Here is a 21,356-nt window from a genome sequence, read left to right on the forward strand (position 1 = left end):
AGACCGTGAAGGAAATTTACCGACCATTTTGTGCCCTTGACCAACTGGTGGATGCAGAAAAGGTTTACAGGGCCCTCTGGCTACTAAGTGCCTGATTAGTATAGGCATCATGATTACCATTAAAAAAAACCCGCCCCAAACCCCACAGTGATAACTCTTAGAATCCACCCCAGCCAAAGTGAATGAGACTCTGTGGCGGTGTCCAGGGATCTGCATTTTCAGATTCCAAGTGATTCATATGTCTTCCAGCGAGTGAGAAACAGCTAGGTGGCTGGGTTCCTTGTGAACAGAAATGTTTTCCTTCTCATTTCTGTCTCTCCGGAGCTAGCACGGAGGGTCTCACAAACCGTGAGATTACAGCATGGAGGTTCTTATGAAGGCTTGTCAAATAAATAAATGGGTGAAAGACTGAATGAGTGCACGACTTAATCTTAAAGATGACCCCATGCTGACTCACTATTTCGTCCGCCAGCGAGCCCTCTTGCTCAGGTGTAGACACAACAGGGAGAACCAGAAACGGAGCTCCACACACGCTCTAACTAGAACCCCTTGTACTTACTCTTTATCGCACTTCCCTGAGGCATTGACCAAGACGTTTTGCAAGAACATTCCAACCAGCAGACCAGAAAAGCCCTGATGGCAATAACGAAAGGCCTAGAAGACCACCCCCACAGGTGCCCTTCCCTGCCTGTGGCTACGCACCCCCATCCAAGACGGAGCACCCTGCCTCCTCTCCTGCACGTACCCCTCCCCCGTCCCCAAACTCTCCCATGAAACCCTAGGTGTCCTTGCCACAGAGAGGTGGGTTGTTAAGACAGGAGCCTGTCACCTCCCCCAGCTGCCGCCTCTCCCCCCCCCCCCCCAATTAATCCTTTTTTCTCTTCCAAACCCTTCTCTGGCTTCTCTTGAGCCGAGTTTATCTGAGTTTGTTGGGCAACAGTGCTGGCAGGCCAGCCCAGAACTCTGTTCTCTATTCGTCGGGACCCCTGGTCCCCACCGAGAGGGAAGCTGGCCTTCGGAGCCCCAGGGCTTACCTGCTTGTTCCCTGAGTCCGCTGCTGTGATCATGGATCAGTAACAATTCCTACCCGCCCCCACCCCCCATCCCTTCATGGGTCCTCTCTGACAGGTAGGCTTTGAGAGTTGATTACACCCTTAACTCAGGATTTCTCTTATGGGAAATCATTAGGGAGTTTTTTGTCTTTAACGGTCTTTTGTCTCAAAGCATTTACAATTTAGATGCCCCGGTGTCTGCAGAGTGGTTGGCATTTGAGGCCTCCCAGTTACAATCCTTGCAAGTGAATCTGATGGCCACGCTGGAGAGCAGAGGTGGGGTGGGAGGGGGGGAGGGGTAGCGGGGGAGGGGGCCTGTGCAGAGGAGGAGCGCTAGGTGGCTTTGCCAGGGTGCAGCTGGTAGAAAGAGCTGGAGTCTTCCCAAGGGATGGCGCAAGAATGTACCGGTCATGACAGGCTGTGCTTTGTAGCCGTGACACAGAGCCCCTTTGGCCGCTTTGTTTCATACCTCTGTGCAATGGGTCTGGGTTTGGAAGGGCGACGTGTCCCGACAAGAGGAGCCTGCGTGTTCCATCCTGTGGCAGGTTCTAACCCAACAGCCTTTCTTCAGGCACCCCTCCCCAGGCCTCTGCTTACCTGCCCTTTCCAGGGGTGCCCTGCTCGGCCCTATCTGAGCCTCGTAGTATTAGCTATCACTGTCGGGTGAGTCTGCCCGACTTAGACACCTCTCCTTCGCGACACTCCAAGAGTCCTCGGATTTCTCTGACGTGTTTCCATGACAGCATCTCACGTTGACATCCTCCTGATTCACAGCGGTGCCCAGAGATGTTAGGACTAAGAGCGCAGATACGACAAGTGCCAGGGGTGCTCAGTCCTTAAAGGTGAGATCCTGGGGCCTCAAGTCGCCAGACTTGGTCAACACAAGTTATGCATATTTTAGATTTATTTATAAAGAGAGATTATATATTAGACATATATATCTAATCTATCTATCTATAATCTCTCTATATATAATCTCTCTATATATAATCTCTCTCTCTATATATAATCTATCTATATGTATATAATCTATCCATATGTATAATCTATCTATATAATCTATCTATATATATAATCTATCTATAATCTATCTATAACCTATATATATACAATCTATGTACATATATATTATCTATCTATATAATCTATCTATATAATCTCTCTCTATATAATCTATCTATATATAGTCTATCTATATATAATCTATCTATATAATCTATATACATATATATATTATCTATATATAATCTATATATATAATCTATCTATATATAATCTATCTATATATAATCTATCTATATAATCTATCTATGTATAATCTATATATATAATCTATATATATATAATCTATGTAGATTATATTGAGTTATCACTCTAAATCAGCATTTCACACTGCTTTTTCTAGTAAACATGATTCCCGAAAGGTGCTACTTGTAAGAGCTCAGGGGAAAGCATGTGTTAGACTGTATATATTATACACACATAGGTATGCACATATATAGCTTATATCATATACATAAATTACATATGATCATATGTTTATCATCCCTGGTTCTTGCCCATGAAACGACAAAAGCCACGCAGTAGATCATGCAAATACCCCTCCTCATCTTTCTAAATGTCCCCTGGAGTGAAAAATACTGCTGTTGTTATAAACACATATATATACAAATGCTATATGATGATGTGCTCAGAGAGTCTTGGTTGACAATATTATAATTAAGGATCAGTGTAGTTCTGCAATTCTGATCCTGTTTGACTATAATCTACTTTTCTGCAGTTCCACTTGCTTGTGAAATTTTATTCATTGACTAACACCCGTTAAACATACTGTGGCCCAAATTTTCTAAGGAACGCTCTTGGGAAATGCTGCTTTATTACATATATATACATGTATATATATTCTTTTTTTCTATTTTCTACACCAAAAAAAAAAAAAATCTGTGTAATTAAGTGAAGACTAAAAGGACACAAGTAGCCAAAAACTGGAACGTCATCTGTGAAAGTTTTCTGCAGGCAGATGTCCTCCGCGGTGCTGAGACCCTGCTATGCACTTACCCAAGTTCGCTTGGAGAACGGGACTGCTTGAAGGACTGTCCTCCACTGCTCAAAACTCTTTATCTCCTGGTTGTTTTCTGTCTCACCCTCCAGCTAGTGCAGCCAGGGAGACGCAGGAGACGTCCTAGAGAACGTTGTCCTGCTGCCTTTTCTGTCTCACATTGAGTTTCACTATTTTATATCACGTTCATGTGGATCATCGGGAGGCAGCTCTCACGATGCATTTTGCACTGACAAGATACATTGACGATCGCATCAAGGATACCGATTTCTCAACCCAAAAATGATAGAAATAAATAGAAACTTTCTTCTACTTTTCTCATTGCTTCAGAATAGTTGCTGTCAGGCTTATTAAGCAGACGTTCAACCAGGGCTGATGTCAATGCTTGGACAGCACTCTCAGTGAATCCGCACCCCAATTTTTCACTCTGTTGCAAAAATGGGGTGAGAATTGGCCAGAATATGAAGGTACAGAGACTCCATCGTTAGCTTTATTCATTGAGCAGACTGGGATTCATCAGAGCCATACACAGAAACTGGCCTTCCTGGGTTTTCAAAGCTTGCTTAGGAAATATTTGCAATTGAGTGAATAAAAAATATTACATGTCAAAATTAGTAATATGTAATATAATTATGTTAATTTATAATGTAGCATATAATAATGTATATTCACTTATATTAGGAAAGAGGAAAGTTAACAATCAATGACACAAACTTCTACCTTATTGAAGGAAAATTAAGCCCATAGTAAATAGAAGAAAAAAGTAATAAAGATAAGAGGAAATAATCAATAAAGTAAAAAACAGAAGATTAGAGAAAAGTAACAAATCCCAAAGTTGGTTCTTTGAAAAGATTTATAAAATTGATAAGCACTGGGAAAAAATAGAGTTATATAAAGCAGCAGAATAAGAAATTAAAGAATGAATATCATGAATGCTATTACAAATAATAAAATTATAATAAGGGAATACGATGAAAACTACAAGCTAATAAATTTGATAAATTAGATTAACTGGACGAATTCTTTGAAAAACACAACTTTAACAATTTCTGTTTCAAAGAAGAAGTAGAAGATTTGATGAACTGTATTCTATTAAAGAAATTAAATTTGGGGGCCCTGGGTGGCTCAGTTGGCTAAGCATCTGACTCTTGGTTTCAGCTCAGGTCATGATCTCACAGTTCATGGTTTCAAGCCCCACATTGGGCTCTGTGCTAACAGTGTAGGGCCTACTTGAGATCTTTTCTTTCCCTCTCTCTCTTCCCCTTCCCTGCTCATGCTTGTGCCTACTCTCTCAAAAATAAATACAAACAAAAATCTCACTTCTGAGTATCATGACTAGTAAATATTAGTCTTATTTGTTAAAAATGATTTTTGTTTGAGTTGGGGCAGGTTATACTTCAGTCCTTAAAAAGACTAATGAATAATATGGGGTGCCTGGGTGGCTCAGTCGGTTAAGCATCTGACTTCTGCTCAGATCATGATCTCATGGTTTGTGGGTTCGAGCCCCTGCATCGGGTTCTGTGCTGATGGCTCAGAGCCTGGAGCCTGCTTCTGATTCTGTGTCTCCCTCTCTCTCTGCCCCTCCCTCGTTCACACCCTGTCTCTCTCTCTAAAAAATAAATAAGCATGAAAAAAGTAAAAAAAAAAAAAGATTTATGAATAATAAACAAAGGAAACCCTCATTGTTTCCTTAGTGAATATCCTATTTAAAATTCAAGGAAAATGGGGCGCCTGGGTGGCTCAGTCGGTTAAGCGTCCGACTTCAGCTCAGGTCACGATCTCGCGATCTCACGGTCCATGAGTTCGAGCCCCGCGTTGGGCTCTGGGCTGATGGCTCAGAGCCTGGAGCCTGCTTCTGATTCTGTGCCTCCCTCTCTCTCTGCTCCTCCCCCGTTCATGGTCTGTCTCTCTCTCTGTCTCAAAAATAAACGTTAAAAAAAAAAAATTAAAAAAAAAATAAAATTTAAGGAAAAAATTATGACAATTAGGCCCCCCTCAAAAAAAAAAAATAGAAAAGGAAGAAACACTTCCCAAATCATTTTATGAGGCCAAAATAAATTTACATCACATTTTAAAGTGATCTAGATAGCCAAAATGTATTGGCAAAAGACGTGAAGTTGGATGACTGACACGACTTCATTTCAAGGTGTACAAGCTGCGGCAATCGGCACTATGGGGCAGTGTCATATGATAAATGTCTAGTGCAATGGGACACGACAACTGTTGCACAAATATAGACACACACAGAGTCAACTGATTTTGGACAAAGCCTCGAAGGTAATCCAATGGAAGAGAATCATATTTGCAAAAACAGTGCTAGGAGGGTACATAAGAGAGAGAGAAAAAAAACTCAGTCCCTAACTCACGCCGTTGGCAAAAGTTAAAAGTAAATTATTAGCCTGACCATAAAAGCAAAAACTGTCAAGCTGAAACAAAAACAAAGGAAATCTTCATGACCTCAGGGTAGGCAAAGATATCTTAGGACATAAAAAGCATGAAAGACAAAAATGATGGATTGGATCTCATCGAAATTGAAAACCGTACTGCTGAAAAGACAACACTAAGAAATCCAAAAGTCAAGCCATAGACTTTGAGAAAATACTTATTTGTTTTTAATATTTATTTATTTTTGAGAGAGAAAGAGACACAGAGCATGAACAGGGGAGGGGCAAGGAGAGAAGGAGACACAGAATCCGAAGCAGGCTCCAGGCTCTGAACTGTCAGCACAAGAGCCCAACGCGGGGCTTGGGCCCACGAAACGCGCGATCATGACCTGAGCCGAAGGCAGACGCTCAACTGATTGAGCCACTCGGACGCCCTGAGAAAATATTTGTAAAACAAAAATCTGACAAAGAAATTTTATCCAGAATATGTAAAGATCTCTTGCAATTCAATAAGAGGTCGAAGAGCCGCTAATAAAATGGACAAAGACTTTGAACAAAAGAAGGTATATACGTGACTAGTAAGTACTATAGTCCATAGTCTTATAGGGTTAAATATACAGTATTTATGGACTAAGTCCATAGGCTTATAGGGTTAAATATACAGTATACAATTACCACATGACTCACTATTTCCACCCTTAGGTATTTACGAAGAGAAAGGAGAATCTATGTTTTTCTACAGGATTTATAAATAAATATTCGTACCACGTTTATTCACAATAGGCTTCAACTAGTCATAACCCAAATAGCTGTCAATTATGGAATGGATGAACAGATATGGGTTATCTGTCCAATGAAATGCTACTTGGGAATAAAAAGGGAACAAATGACTGATACGTATAACCACATGGGTAAAACTTAAAAGCATTATCTTGAGCTAAAGAAGAAAGTCAGATACAAATATATATATATCTGTATATATATATATATACAGATATATATATACAGATATATATATATACAGATATATACAGATATATAGACAAAAATCGATATTAATATGTGGTGAGAGAAATCAGATCGAGGGTGATTTGGGGGCTAGGCAGCAAAGAAACATAAAGGGATTGTCTAAGGTGAGGGATATTTAATATCAAGACTGATCTTATGGCAGTTACATGGGTATATTTGTCAAAGGTCCTGGCTTGCACTCTTATAGCAGCAAATTACATCACGATATGCAAGTTATACCTTAAGAAAGTGTCGAAAACAGAAAGAAGACGCAGCCACAGTGGCCCAATATCCTTGCCATGTGAGGTCCATCCACTCTGTTTCTCAAACCTCAGAGTCTTTGTTTGTATATGTTAAAAATACTGGGATCTTCAACCCTGTCTCTCAGAGATTCTGATTCTAAGGTAAAGTATAGACTCAAGAGCTGCATTTTATTATTTTATTATCTTATTATTTTAAGAGCTGCATTTAAAAAAAGTTTATTTATTTTTGAGACAGAGAAAGTGACAAGGGGAGAGGCAGAGAGAGAGAGAGAGAGAGAGAGAGAGAGAGAGAGAGTGAATCCCAAGCAGGCTCCATGCTGTCAGCACAGAGCCTGACACAGGGCTCGATCTCAAGAACTGTGAGATCATGACGTGAGCCAAAATCAAGAGTTGGAGGCTTAACCGACTGAATCACCTAGGCGCCCAAGGGCTGCATTTTTAATTAGTACCTCCAGGTGGTTCTGGATCTAGGTGGCTCCAAATTCACACTTGGAGAAGCATGTCACCAGACAGATGGAATTCTTGTTTCTCTGCCTTTGTCCCTGTTTCCCACACCTGTGATCTCCCTGCCTTCATCCCTCCAGATTCTCTCTCTCCTGCCTGGTTCAACTCTTTTGAGTTAATCCCTGCCCTTTGCTCTGAAATGTGCTTCTAATGAGCTTGAAGATGATACCACGAAACATCAAACCATTTTCCAATTGTTGGTAATTCTAAGTGGAAATTGTTCCAATTCTCTTAAATTACATAGAAAGCTGCTTGTCACACCCTTTCTTCATAAACATTTCAAAGACGAGTAGTACGTATTTTGGTAACAATTGGGTAAGCTTGAATTCGTAGCCTTTTCCAAGGAGATCTGAATTACGATGTCTGTAGAAATAACCCCCAAATCCCTTCCAGATCATCAGCCGGGTTTGCTCTTTTGTTTTGCTTCCTGGCTGACATTTCATTTAATTATTCAATAAGAAAATATCTTGGCATTCTGCTTTGTATTTCACCTCTCAGTCTTCATTTTAAGGGCAGTTTTACAGGCTTAGTTCCTGAAAGAGAACTTACAATACTTGGCACATGTTAGATACTTGATAAAATTGTTCGATTCTAACTCAACTGACAGGTCACAGAGCCAAAGTCATTCAGTCTCCACGTGCTGCTACGTTATTCAAACTGATTTCTTTTTCGGTTATAAGTTTTGCAGAGAAATGGTACTAGTCTTTCCTTTGTAAATGATTCTGGCAGGACACAATTAGTCATGCCCTGGCAGTGAGGGAGCAGAACCATGGCTATGCCAGAAAATCCTGTCCATAAAATCATGTCTCTTTCAGGAATACATATATTTTTTGCTTTGAATACTCATCTGTCTCTCTTTTCCAGTCATCAGCGATAAAAGTGGTATTATTAGTGACATTTATAATGAAAAAATAAAATACAATGATAATAATAGCAGCTATGGGGGGGTTGGGGGGGGAGGTTAAGATGGCAGAGGATTAGGGACACCTTAAGCTTGTCTCATCCCTCAAACAAAGGTAGGCAGTTATCAAGTCATTCTGAATGCCCAAGACACCAACTGGAGGTCTGAGAGAACAAAAAATGCAAGTCTACTAGCAGAAAAGCGACCACCTTCCGGAAGGTAGGAGAAGCGTAGAGTCGTCTTGGGAGAGATATAGCTGTGGGTACGGTGGGGAGGGAGCCTGTTTAGGGAGGCTACCACAGAGTATTATAAGCAGTGGAGCACAAAATCTGACCTTCTAGAAGTCCGCTACAGTGGGGATGTGCCTGGCTTGAGGGTGCTCAGATGGCAAAGCAGGGAGGAATCTCAGGAGTGACAGTGTGGGTCTGAAGACCCCCGGGGTGGAAAGAAGGATGGGCGACGCCCACGTGCTATGCTATTTCCAGGCACAGGAGCAAGTTACTAGGGCTGAGGGCAGCAAGCAAGGATTCCAGCCTTTGGCTCTGTTTTGACATAAACTCTGAACCACTTCTACAGGTGTGCCACCACTTTCCTTGCACAGGCGGGCAAAAGCCTGGCAAGACCCTCCTCCAGGAGAACAGAGCAGGTTCTCCCAGGGGAAATGAGTCCCTACAATTTGGAATTTTCTAATTCAGTTGCACACCTGAGATAAAAAAAAAAAAAAAGCTTGGAGACAGGCCGTGTGACTGCAGGATTCTGACAGAAACCAGGGACGCAAGGGGGTGATTGATTGTTCTTCTATGAGGGTTCCCTGAAGAATGGGGAACCCCATCTTTCAGCTCTAGGGCTAGGGAGCTGAGCGCCATCATATTTATTCTGCTCATCAGAGCTGACAGCCGTCAGGGAGCCAAACAGCGCCACCTAGTGGAGGCCAGAGATGTTTACACCAAGCCCCAACCCGCTGAAGCCTGGAATCGCATTTCCGCTGAAATAAATCAGCCTCAGAATGAGCACGGCAAGCACTTCCCCCAGAAAACCAGCACAAACCCCTTGCTCCCACCAAGTCTACTGAGGACAGACTGCTACCAAGCTACACTTCTAGGGGAAATAAGATCTAGCTTCCTGTTTACTTTTATTCTTTATTGTTTTATTGTTTTATTTTCTTATTTTTCTACTATTTTTATTTGTATATATTTTATATTATTTAGTATTTTTTTGTTTTCTTATTTTTATTTTATTTCAATTTTTGGAACTAGATTTTTTTTTTTTAACAAGCAAACCAAAACACACCTAGGATTTTTTGCCTTTTTTTTTTTTTTTGTCTTTCTTTGCTTGTTTTTTCTTTCTTCTTTTTCTTTTCTGGAAAGAATAACAAGATGGAAAAATTCACCCCAAAAGAAAGAACAGGAAGTAGAACTCATGGTTAGAGGTTTAATCAGTGCAAATATAAGTGAGATGTCTGAAGTTGAATTAAAAAAAAATGATTATAAGGATTCTAGCTGGGCTTGAAAAAAGCATAGAAAATAACAGAGAATCTCTTTCTTCAGAGATAATAGAACTAAAATCTAGTCAGGCCGAAATTAGAAATGCTATAGCCAAGATGCAAATCTGAATGAGTGCAATGACAGCAAGAATGGATGAGGCAGAGGAGCGAATGAACGATAGAGCAGATAAAATTATGGAAAATAATGAAGGTGAAAAGAAGAGAAAAACAAAAATTATGGATCATGAAGGCAGACATAGGGAACTCAGAAACTTATTAAAACATAATAACATTTGTATCATAAGAGTCCCAGAAGATGAAAAGAGAGAAAAAGGGGCAGAAGGTTTATGTGAACACATTATAGCTGAAAACTTTCCTAATCTGGGAAGGACAAAGACATCAAAATCCAAAAAGCACAGAGAACTCCCATGAAATTCAACAAAATTCAGAATTCAACAAAAGTCAACCATTGCCAAGACATATCAGAGTCAAATTCACAAAATACACAGACAAGGAGAGAATCCTGAAAGCAGCAAGGGAAAAAGTCCTTAACCTCCAAGGGAGGACAGATCAGGTTCACAGCAGACCTATCCACAGAAACTTGGCAGGCCAGAAGTGAGTGGCAGGATATATTCAACATGCTGAATGGGAAAAATATGCAGCCCACTTTTTTTTTAATCCAGTAAGGCTGTCATTCAGAATAGAAGGAGAGATAAAGAGTTTCCCAGACAAAAATGAAAGTTCATGACCACTAAGCCAGCCCTGTGAGAAATTTTAAGGGGGAATCTGTAAGTGGAGAAAAAAAAAAATACCAAAAGCAACGAAGACTAGAAAGGACCAGAGAACATCACCAGAAACACCAACTCTACAGGTAATGCAATGGCACTAAATTAATATCTTTCAGTAATCACTATGAATGGAAATAGAATAAATGCTCCAGTCAAAAGACACAGGGTATCAGAATGGATAAAAACAACAACAACAACAACAACAACAACAACAACCCAAGATCCACCTATATGCTGCCTACAAGAGACTCATTTTACACCTAAAGACACCTTCAGATTGAAAGATAGAGAACAATCTATCATGTTAATTGACATCAAAAGAAAGCCAGAATAGCCATACTGGTAACACACAAATTAGATTTTAAACAAAGACTGTAATATGAAATGAAGAAGGGCATTATATCATAATTAAGGGGTCCATCCATCGAGGTCTAACAGTTGTAAATATTTATGCCCCCAACTTGAAACACCCAAATATAGAAATCAATTAATAACAAATATAAAGAAACTCATTGTTAATAATACAATTGTAGGGGACTTTAACACCCCACTTACAACAATGGACAGATCATCTAAGCAGAAAATCAACAAGGAAACAATGGCTTTGAATGATGCGCTGAACAATGGCTTTGACTGGATGGACTGAACAGATCTATTTGGCAAATTTCATCCTAAAGCAGCAGAACACATTCTTTTCAAGTGTATATGGAACTTCTCCAGAATAGACCACATACTGGATCACGAATCAACCCTCAACAAGTACAAAAAGATTGAGATCATACCATACATATTTTCAGATCACAACACTATGAAGCTTGAAGTCAACCCTAAGACAAAATTTGGAAAGCCCTCAAATACATGGAGGTTAAAGAACATCTTACTAAAGAATGAATGGGTTAACCAGGAAATTAAAAAATAAATTAAAAAAATACATGGAAGCAAATGAAAATATGACAGTCCGAACCCTTTGGGATGCAGCAGCAAAGGCAGTCCTAAGAGGAGAGTGCATTGCAATTCTGGCCTACCTCAAGAAGCAAGAAAGGTCCCAAATACACAACCTAAAGGAGCTAGAAAAGTAACAGCAAATAAAGCCTGAAACCAACAGAAGCAGGGATAGAGTAAAGATCAGAGCTGAAATAAATGATATAGAAACCAAAAACACAGTAGAATAGATCAACAAACTAATAGCTGGTTCTTTCAAAGAATAAACAAAAATGATAAACCCCTAGCCAGATTTATCAAAAAGAAAAGAGAAAGGACCCAAACAGATAAAATCATGAGTGAAAGAAAGGGATCACAACCAACATCACAGAAATACAAACAATTATAAGAAAATACTATGAAAAATTATATGTCAACAAACTGGACAATCTGGAAGAAATGGACAAATTCCTAGAAACTCACAAACTACCAAAACTTAAACAGGAAGAAATGGAAAATTTGAACAGGCCCATAGCCAGCAAAGAAATTGAATCAGTAATCAAAAATCTCCCCAAAACAAGAGTCCTGGGCCAGATGGCTTTCTAGGGTAATTCTACCAGACATTTAAACAATTGGGACACCTGGGTGGCTCAGTCAGTAAGTGTCTGACTTCAGCTCAGGTCATGATCTCAAGGCTGGTGAGTTCAAGCCTCCCTCCGACCTCTGTGCTGACAGCTCAGAGCCTGGAGCCTGCTTCCGATTCTGTGTCTCCCTCTCTCTCGGTTTTTCCCCCATTCATGCTCTGTCTCTGTCTCTGTCTCTCTTTCTCAAAAATAAATAAACATTAAAAAATTAATAAAAAAAAAAGAGGACACTTGGGATGAGCACTGGGTGTTTTATGTCGGTGATGAGTCACTGAATTCTACTCCTGAACTCATTACTACACTATATGTCACCTAACTAAAATTTAACTTAACTTATATGTATTTATATATAACAATAATAGCAGCTACCATTTTCAGTATGTGTCCTGTATAACAATAATTTTTGAAAATAACCTTGAGCCAGGAGCTTTTAGAAAGTGGTTGATATGAATTAACCTATTTCGGCCACGGAACAACTTTATTCGTAGGTCCTAGTGTTATTATCTCCTTTTCATTTGTTTGGCAGAGGGAGAAACTGAGGCACAGAGAGGCTAGTTCGTTCGCTAAATTCACGCAGGCCGTAATTGCTGGCGCTGAGATTTACGTGGAGGTCATTTGATTCAAGATACTACAGTCAATCCCTCCTCTACACTCACTCTCCTGTGTGTGCTAGAGCGTTCCTTCAATCATTTCACGCCTTTTCATGACCACCAGCATGATCATGTTCATGGACTTTTCAGTAATTCAATATACAAAGCCATAAGCTAAAAATTTCATTCAAAAGAAGTTGGTAAAAAAAAAAAAAAAAAGCGGCCGTTCATCTGGCCGCTTCCTCATTTCTGACCCTTTGGTAAAAACTGGGATAAGCTACTTTATTCAAGACAAGGAGAAATTACTGATGTTTGTTGTGCACCATTCGAAGGTTTCCCTCTGTCTCTCAATCTCTTCCTCCTTCCCTCTCTCCTTCCCTCTCTTCCTCCTTTTTCCTTCTACATCATTCTTTGTCCCTTCCCCCGTCCTTCCCTCTGTAGCAGGAAGAATAGCATTCGCTTTTTGGTGTCAAAGGGCTTCTACAGAGGACCATGCTCTCTGAGGCAAATGAACAGAAGTGAAAGTGGAAACTGCCCAGATAAATCAGGTGTAGATCCCCACAGAGGCCGTCATTAGGCCGAACAGGTGCTGTGGTTCATAGAAGAACGCAAACTTCGGCTCAAATGACTCACAGAGCGGAGTCTGGAGAAATCAGGAATTATTCTGAGGAAGCGGTAATGTGTTTATAGCGAGCACTTTAGCTGTCCACCACTTATGGGAACTCAGGCCATTCATCTGTGGCACATGGTAGGTCCACAGCCTGGATTTGCCGACCAAACGTGAGAATGGAAGCAGGTAGCTGCAGATTACTTGCTTCCTTAGTTGTTATTGTCATTGCCGGTTCTAGCTCTCTTAGCTGAAAATACTACTGAACTGTATGGTCCATTTCTTATGTTGAAAAAGTGGCAAAAGAAGATGTGACTTTAACTGAGAGAGCTCGGTTGGGATACTTTCCTTCCTGATACATTGTTCTGAATCTTCTGGTGGCCAGGACTGTTAGAAGACTACAGAAATGAATCAAATTAGCAAATAAAAGATTCATTTCAAAACTAGAAAATATATTTGACAAAACTCAATTCCTCTTCGTAACCGAAAGTTCCCAGTGAAGTATAAATGGAAATTCCTCAGTAAGTCGAAGGGGTCGTGTGAAAGATTCTCCAGCTGTAATTATGATCAGCAGTCAAATACTGAATACTTGCCCTTTAAAAATGGGACAAAAGACAGGATACCTGCTCCTCTCCCTTCTATTCAGCAGGGAGCTGCAGGTGGTATGGAATAAAATAAAGCCAAAAGAAAAAGGGAAAACGAAACAAGAAAGCATAAAACTGGCAAAGTAGAGGTGAAACCGTATTTAGCTGCAGGCGACGTAAGAGCACATTTAGAAAATCTTAACTAATCTGAACAAAAATTGCTAGATCTAATGAGGAAAAGCGGAAAAGCATCGGGACGTCAGGTAGTATATAAAAAAAGCAATTGTTTACCTTATGCTAACCAAAAATGCTTAGGAAACAGAAGTTTTAAAATATGAGATGATTGGCATAAAAAACAAAAGTAATACGAGCAATCTGAACAAGAGACCAGCAGGATCTTCACGTTGAAAATCACAAAACTTAAGGAAACGTAAACAAGCGAGAGGTATTGCCTACTATATACATAAAAGACACCATATTGTTAAGCTGGCAGTTCCCAAATTGAACTCTATATTGATTAAGTTCCAAGGAAAATCCCAGCAGACTCTGTCTTAAAAAAATGACAGGTTGATTTTAAAATTCCTATAGAAATACAAAGTCCCTACAGTAGCCTAAGGTATTTAAAAAGAATAGTGAGGCAGGAGGGCTGACATTACACAATTTTCAGATTTCCAACGGAGCTACCTGTAATCAAGACAATGTGGTATTGGCATAAGGATTGGAAATGATGCATCACAAGAATAAAGTACATAAATGGACCAAATTGTATGTAATCTAATTACTTTTGACATAGGTTCTAATGCCAAACAATGAGAAAAGAAACATTTTTTTCAGTAGTTACTGGGTAATTACTGAGAAATTACTAGTAATTTCGCTGGGGCAACTGGATATCAATTTTGAAAAAAAAAAAAACGATGCACTTCTTCAACGAGGCATAAAAGCACACTTGAGGTGTATTGCAAATCTAAAAGCAAAAACTAAACTGTAAAGCTCTTAGAAGAAGATAGAAGATAATATTTTTACAAATTTGGGATCGACAACTATAAAAGAAAATATATATTTATACAATATTTATATCTTTATAAAGGAGGCTTTATAAAATACAAAAAAACTTGTGGTTGTCAACAACGCCGTTAAGAAAATAAAAAGGCAAATCACAGATATGAAAATATTTCAACCGATATCTAGTAAAGTATGTATGACTAGGAGCTTTCAACATATAAGTAATAATAAGACATACATTTTTTTAAATAACTTCTTTTTTTTAATATGAAATTTATTATCGAATTGGTTTCCATACAACACCCAGTGCTCATCCCAACAGGTGCCCTCCTCAATGGCCATCACCCCCTTTCCCCTCAACGTGGATGGAACTGGAGTGTGTTAAGACATACAATTAAATTTAAAATGAGCCAAACGCTTGGAGAGTCACTTCACAAAAGAGGGTACAGGAAGGGCCAATAAACAGGTGAAACGATGCTCAATATTGTTTATCATCAGAAAAATGCAGAATAAAACCCTCGTGATCGACTGCTAAACACCCGTTAGATTGGCTAACATTAAAGAGACCAACAAAAGCAAATGTTGGAGAGGAGGGGCCATCAGATCTTTCATACGTTGCTGTTGGGAGTTTATAACATTACAACCGTCAAAAACTTAGGCAATGTCTCCACTCGGGACTCTCTCTCCATCTCTCTCTGTCCCTCTCCTGCTCTAAATAAATAAATAAATAAACTTAAAACTCAGGCAATTTCCTAAAACCCTATAAGACTACCGTCCTATTTTTAGGTAGTTGCTCAAAATGAAAGAAAATATAGGTCTATGCAAAGACTTGTCTTCGTCTTGTTTCTTGAAACGTTATTCAGAATAGCAAATTACTGAAGGTAGCCCAAATGTCCATCAATTAATAGAAGGGATACGCAATTGTGTTGTATTAACACAGTGGAACTCACGGACACATGTAACAGAGGTAAACCTCACAAACATGTTGCTGAGTGAAAGAAGCGAAACGGGAAGGAATGCTTACTTGATAATTCTTTTTCTACGAAGATCGAGAACAGGTAAAATGAGGAGTGCCTGGCTGGCTCAGTCGGGTGGAGTGTGCGACTCTTGATCTCGAGGTGGTGAGTTCGAGCCCGGTGTTGGGTATAGAGAGTACGTAAAAGTAAAATCTTAGGGAAAAAGAAAAGAAAAGAAACAGGTAAAATGAATGTATTGGAACCAAAAAAAAGACAGCGTCTGGCGGTGGCATTGGCTGGAAAGGTACAAGAGAAAATTTCTGGGTGACAGCAGTGCTCTGTATCTTGTCAAGGCTCGCCAAACTGCATCCTTAAGATTTGTGCATTTTTATTGAACATAATTATAACTCGAGTGAAAAGAACCTGGAAACTATGTTGCAAAGCAGGTGTTCTCAATGATTACTGGTTTCAGCATAAATTAGTGCAACTCATTTGGTAAACAACATTGCTATCTTTACAACACCCTCTTAAGACTATTCATGTCTTATGTCCCAGAGGTTCTACTCAATAAATGGATACTAATAGAATACATTTTGCAGGATGCCTGGGGGGCTCAGTGGATTAGCGTTCTTTTCTTGATTTTGGCTCAGTTTCTGAACTCAAGGGTCGTGAGATCGAGCCCTGGTGCTAGGCGTGGAGCTTGCTTAAGTTTCTCTCTCTCCCCTTCTCTCTGCCCCTCCCCTGCTTATGCACACGCATGCGTGAGCTCTCTCTCTCTCAAAAAAAAAAAAAAAAAAAGAGGAAATACATTTTTCACTTTTAAGATGGGGTGGGGGGAATCTTTTTGTACAAAGCTGCTTTCACTCCTCATTTGAAATAAAACTTAAAAACATGTTCAATCGTAAAGAGGTGCTTAAATAAAATCTAATGCGTTTATTAAATATACTAGATAATTATTTAATGACCGTAGATAGAGCTAATGTGGGAAACAAAGGCAAAAGAAAACAAATAAATTTCCTTACAACTTACAGCCCACTGACAAGTCTTTGAGACAAGGCAGAGTGACTGTCCACTAAGGAGCTCAGCTGCCTTGATGTTGACACTTCGCTACGGTCAAAAGGCAGTCTTAGCACGATCCCCCAGGATCCTGTAAGTCTACTGTAACATATGAAAATTCCTTTGGAAACTTCCTTTATCTCTACTCTCCAGATAGATGTTAGCAATCATCCTCCAAGCGTATGGCCCCCTGATACACATCTGAAGGGTCTCATGACTAAGGTTTTACTAGACAGCACTAAATGACCTTCTCCTAACAACAGCTAGTCCCTCAAGGTCCTGGAAACCTTGCTTCCAAGTTCCTTAGAGACTTATGCTATCCCTGACCCCCTGCCGACTTAAAGGCATGTAATCATTCACTCCTCACGACCCCCGTGCAGCTCCTTCTGCCCACGGGTCCTGTCCCTGTGCTTTCATAAACCCACCTTGTTGCACCAAAGACGTCTCAAGAATTCTTTCCTGGCTGTCTCTGAACCCCAACATTTCCATATCAAAGCCCTTAAAATGTTTCTGGAAACTATATCATAACATGAAGGCACACTTAGGATATCACAGTAAGTGGGGAAAAATTGTCGGGAGGAAGAATCATATATGCCAGTGGTCTTCATTCCAGAATAGGCAATGATTTTCCAAGAAATACATAGACACATAAGTAGTTTTTAAGAAATCAGATTCTAGATCTTTGACTCCTAACATTGATATGACCTGAGAGTTTCTAGCTTCAAGCTGGTTCTCCTGTTCTAACTCTACAAAAGGCAGGTCTGCCTCTCCCCTCTCCTAAATCTTAGTAGGATGTAGGGTTTGTGGGAACACTTGATCACAGTGACATTGGTGTCGGCAAAGATATTGTTGATAAAGAAGCAGTTCCTTTCCCAAGGGCAATTCACCTCTGCAAATGTGTTAGGTTTTACTTCTTTGCTTTCAAAAAACTGGGAAAGAATCTACTTGAGTTGTTGGGGGTAGTTGATTAAAAATAACTTTTCTGGGGGCGCCTGGGTGGCTCAGTCGGTTAGGCGTCCGACTTCGGCTCAGGTCACGATCTCGCGGTCCGTGAGTTCGAGCCCCGCGTCGGGCTCTGGGCTGATGGCTCGGAGCCTGGAGCCTGCTTCCCATTCTGTGTCTCCATCTCTCTCTGCCCCTCCCCCGTTCATGCTCTGTCTCTCTCTGTCTCAAAAATAAATAAACGTAAAAAAAAAAAAAAAAAAAATAACTTTTCTGGATCTATCACTATGTGATTTGTGACACACAGCTGCAGAAAGAATTAAAAGAGTTGAAAAGCATTATATAAACACAGTTTTTCAATGCGTTGTATAAACATGGTTTTTTCAACACGGTTGAATAATAAATGGAAAATAACTGATGCTGAGTTTTGTTTCATCTGTCAATAAATAATCATCACTGGGTGTATGAATTAGAAAATTCCATTCATGTCATTAAGAGATTCATTGCTAATAAAATTTGGTTTTAATGCTTAACAATTATTCATTAAAGTTTTAATCTATTTACAATCCTTTGACCAATTATATACTAATAAAAATTACAATGAAATCCCTGAAAAATTATAAGAAAATGCAACTTGGGGCACCTGGGTGGCTCAGTCGATTAAGTGTCTGACTTTGGCTCAGGTCATGATCTCACAGTTTGTGGGTTCGAGCCCCGCGTTGGGCTCTGTGCTGACAGCTAGCTCAGAGCCTGGAACCTGTCTTTGGATTCTGTGTCTCCCTCTCTCTGTCCCTCCCCGGCTTGTGCTCTCTCTCTCTCTCTCTCTCTCTCTCTCTCTCTCTCAAAAATAAATAAAACATAAATACAAATTTAAAAGAAAATGCAACTTGATCATCACAAAATGAAAACGATTTAAATTTCAAGTGCCTCCCTTGCAGTTGTTTAAAATTACGATAAAAAAAATTACATGTTGGCCTAAAAGTTTGTTCACACTTATGGAGTTTTGCACAGTTTGTCTGGGACCATAGAGTAAAAAACTATTTTAAGCAACTTAAAGATCTAACTACAATTCTACTTGTAAAATAGCTTTAAAAAATAAGCCAAAAAAGTATGATCTTCAAAAAGACTGGAAGGATTACTCTAAAATGCTAATGATTATTTTTGGACACTAGAAATAAAAATTTTCTCTTTTGCCATGCATTGGTTGTATATTTTCCTTAATGACTTTAGCAGCTTGAATTACTCTTGTAATAAAAATGCACTTAAGACTTTTAGAAATAATTAGGTGTAAATGTAAATATTTAAATAATAATTAGGTTTAAATTTAAGCCCAGTGACTACTGGGGTACCTGGATGGCTCAGCCGGTTGAACGTCCAACTCTTGATTACGGCTCAGGTCGTGATCTCGCAGTTTGTGAGTTGGAGCCCTGCATTGCGCCCTGCATTGCGCTCTGCACTGACAGTGCAGAGCCTGCTTGGGATCCTCTCTCTCCCTCTCTGTGCCCCTCCCCTGCTTGTGCTCTATCTCTCTCGCAAAAAATAAGTAAATAAACTTTTAAACCTAATGACTATTGAGTAAACGCCCTAGAAATCTTCTTATGGGGCAAATCCACAAGTCTGAGTATTTCAATTTTGTAATAACCATCTCAGCAGCCCCCAGACCCCACCTCACTGTTTGTTGATCACAGGCTTTGGGGCAGTGGCATCAGGGACTTTGCTGGCCGCAAGACTCTCTCCTGTCGATTAAGATGCTTTGGCGTTTGCCACTTTTTCCCTTTTTATCCAACATAATCCATCAGAAACCAATTGGGCTGTTTACGAAAATTCAAATTCTGTCTTGTCCTCACCTCAGCGTCCTTCACAAAGCTCTGATATTCTCCTCTCCCACCAAAGAAGCTTGACTCACAAGGTTGCACAACTGTTAGCAGCCAAGTTAATCAGAATTGGGATCTAGTTTGGTTCTCTGTTTTCTGAATTCCACCACCCACAGAGTGAGAGAAGAAATCTGGAAGGGTGAGGAGAGTATTAACAAGTGAATGGGATGAAGTCATTACACAATAGGATTTTCAGGCCTGCAAATCTCAGATCTGGGGGTTTAGCACTTTGTACCAAAGGAAGGACTCTGGCAGCTTGGGCAGGATCTTCAAATAGGGTCGAGAGGCCAGTAGCTCTGTGCTTCAAGCCCAGGGGAACCCTAACAGGGGAGACTTTTAGGATAAATGGGGAATTAAATGCTCAAGGGAGAAAAGAAAAAAAAAATTGACCAACACTAGAGGGCACCATATTTTCACGGCTCTTCTGCAAAGTGGAGGGCCAAGCCCTTGAACTCTGGAAGACTGTTGCTTCAAAATAAAAAATAAAAAATAAAAAATCAATCAATCAATCAGATAACAAAGGAGGAGCTGTGGAGGAGGTAATTGATCCCTCAGTTTCTTGTATGAAGTAAAGGAGACATAGAATAAATAGGTCGGTGAAGGAACATTAAAACCAGTTCTATTAGAATAAAATGACCCTGGACACTATGTTCTTATCCCCACTCGCAGTGAGTTCCACACGGTATCACATATCTGAAGTCTTTAGTGTGCTAAAGGGATTATATATTTAAACAGGTGTCTTTTTTTCCGAACGTGAAGAAAGTCTGCTACCAACTTTTGTGTTTCTGAAAACAGAAGATAAAAGGCAAGTACATTGTAAAATCAAGGAAATAACCATTTGGCTTTGACACATAGAAGGAAAGGACAATCATTCCATCTTCCAACGCCCAGGGAGGTAGGAGTCCACCAGGCTGGCCCATCCTCACGTCCCTGGCCTTCACACAGGTCTTCCCTTATGGGGCTAGAGGAACATGTTACTCTTCAATAATAGCCACATTAGTAGGAACCACTTTTTCACGCCTCACCAGTAGAGCCCTTCATTACAAAGCAGCAGAAAAGGAGAATGGCATGTCCTTGCAAACTACTGGAAGAATGTTCCATAAGCAGGAATGTCACTTGGTACAGTAACACCAGCCAATCACTTGGCCCAAATTTTCCCGCAGATGAAGAGATACTCAAGGCCAACAGAACGCGATAATAGGGGGCCTTTTGAAAATTCCAAAAAGTTCTTAAAACGTGATCCAGACATCATTTCCCAAACCCCTTAGATGCACAATCCAAGAGAATGGTCTCTTAAATCCACAAAATCTTCCACTTGCATTTCCTGGGTGTGGATTTAGGATACTTCCCCTGGAGGAGACTCAAATATGGCAATGTCTGCTCTCTCAGTGCCACAGCTTTCTGAAACTCACTATGACATGTCTTAGAAAACTCTGCATTCTATCTTCTCTGTCCAGAATAGTCACATTATACTCTCTCTATCTCTTGCTCAGTGTGGTAGAACCAAAATACAACATTCCTCACCAACATGTAAAGTTCCTGTGCCTCCAAATATTTCCCATGTCTCGTTGACATACCGTGACCAGTCCCCGCAAATAGATCACTAGTCATTACCTGGTCTCTGAAGTCCCTGAGGGTGTGGGGGTGTCTGCTGTCTTCAAGTCCTGGGAGCTTCAGATTAATTCCAGCTCTTAGAGGCTGCTGTCAGGAGAGCATGCTCTGTCCCAGCCAGCCCACA

At 40.1% G+C, this 21,356-nt stretch overlaps 1 long non-coding RNA gene across 1 annotated transcript; it reads right to left on the reverse strand.

Moving 5' to 3' along the window:
- Window positions 1–3,173: 3,173 nt before the first annotated feature.
- On the reverse strand, window positions 3,174–21,340 carry LOC128779103 (uncharacterized). Its single transcript, XR_008425044.1, has 3 exons — window positions 21,233–21,340; window positions 15,815–15,959; window positions 3,174–3,669 (listed from the first exon to the last, which is right to left on the reverse strand). It is a non-coding gene; the product is annotated as an uncharacterized LOC128779103 (long non-coding RNA).
- Window positions 21,341–21,356: the final 16 nt, after the last annotated feature.

Source organism: Panthera pardus, unplaced genomic scaffold (genome assembly GCF_024362965.1).
Source record: "Panthera pardus isolate Hobbes unplaced genomic scaffold, ASM2436296v1 HiC_scaffold_22, whole genome shotgun sequence".
Taxonomy (NCBI): Eukaryota; Metazoa; Chordata; class Mammalia; order Carnivora; family Felidae; genus Panthera; species Panthera pardus.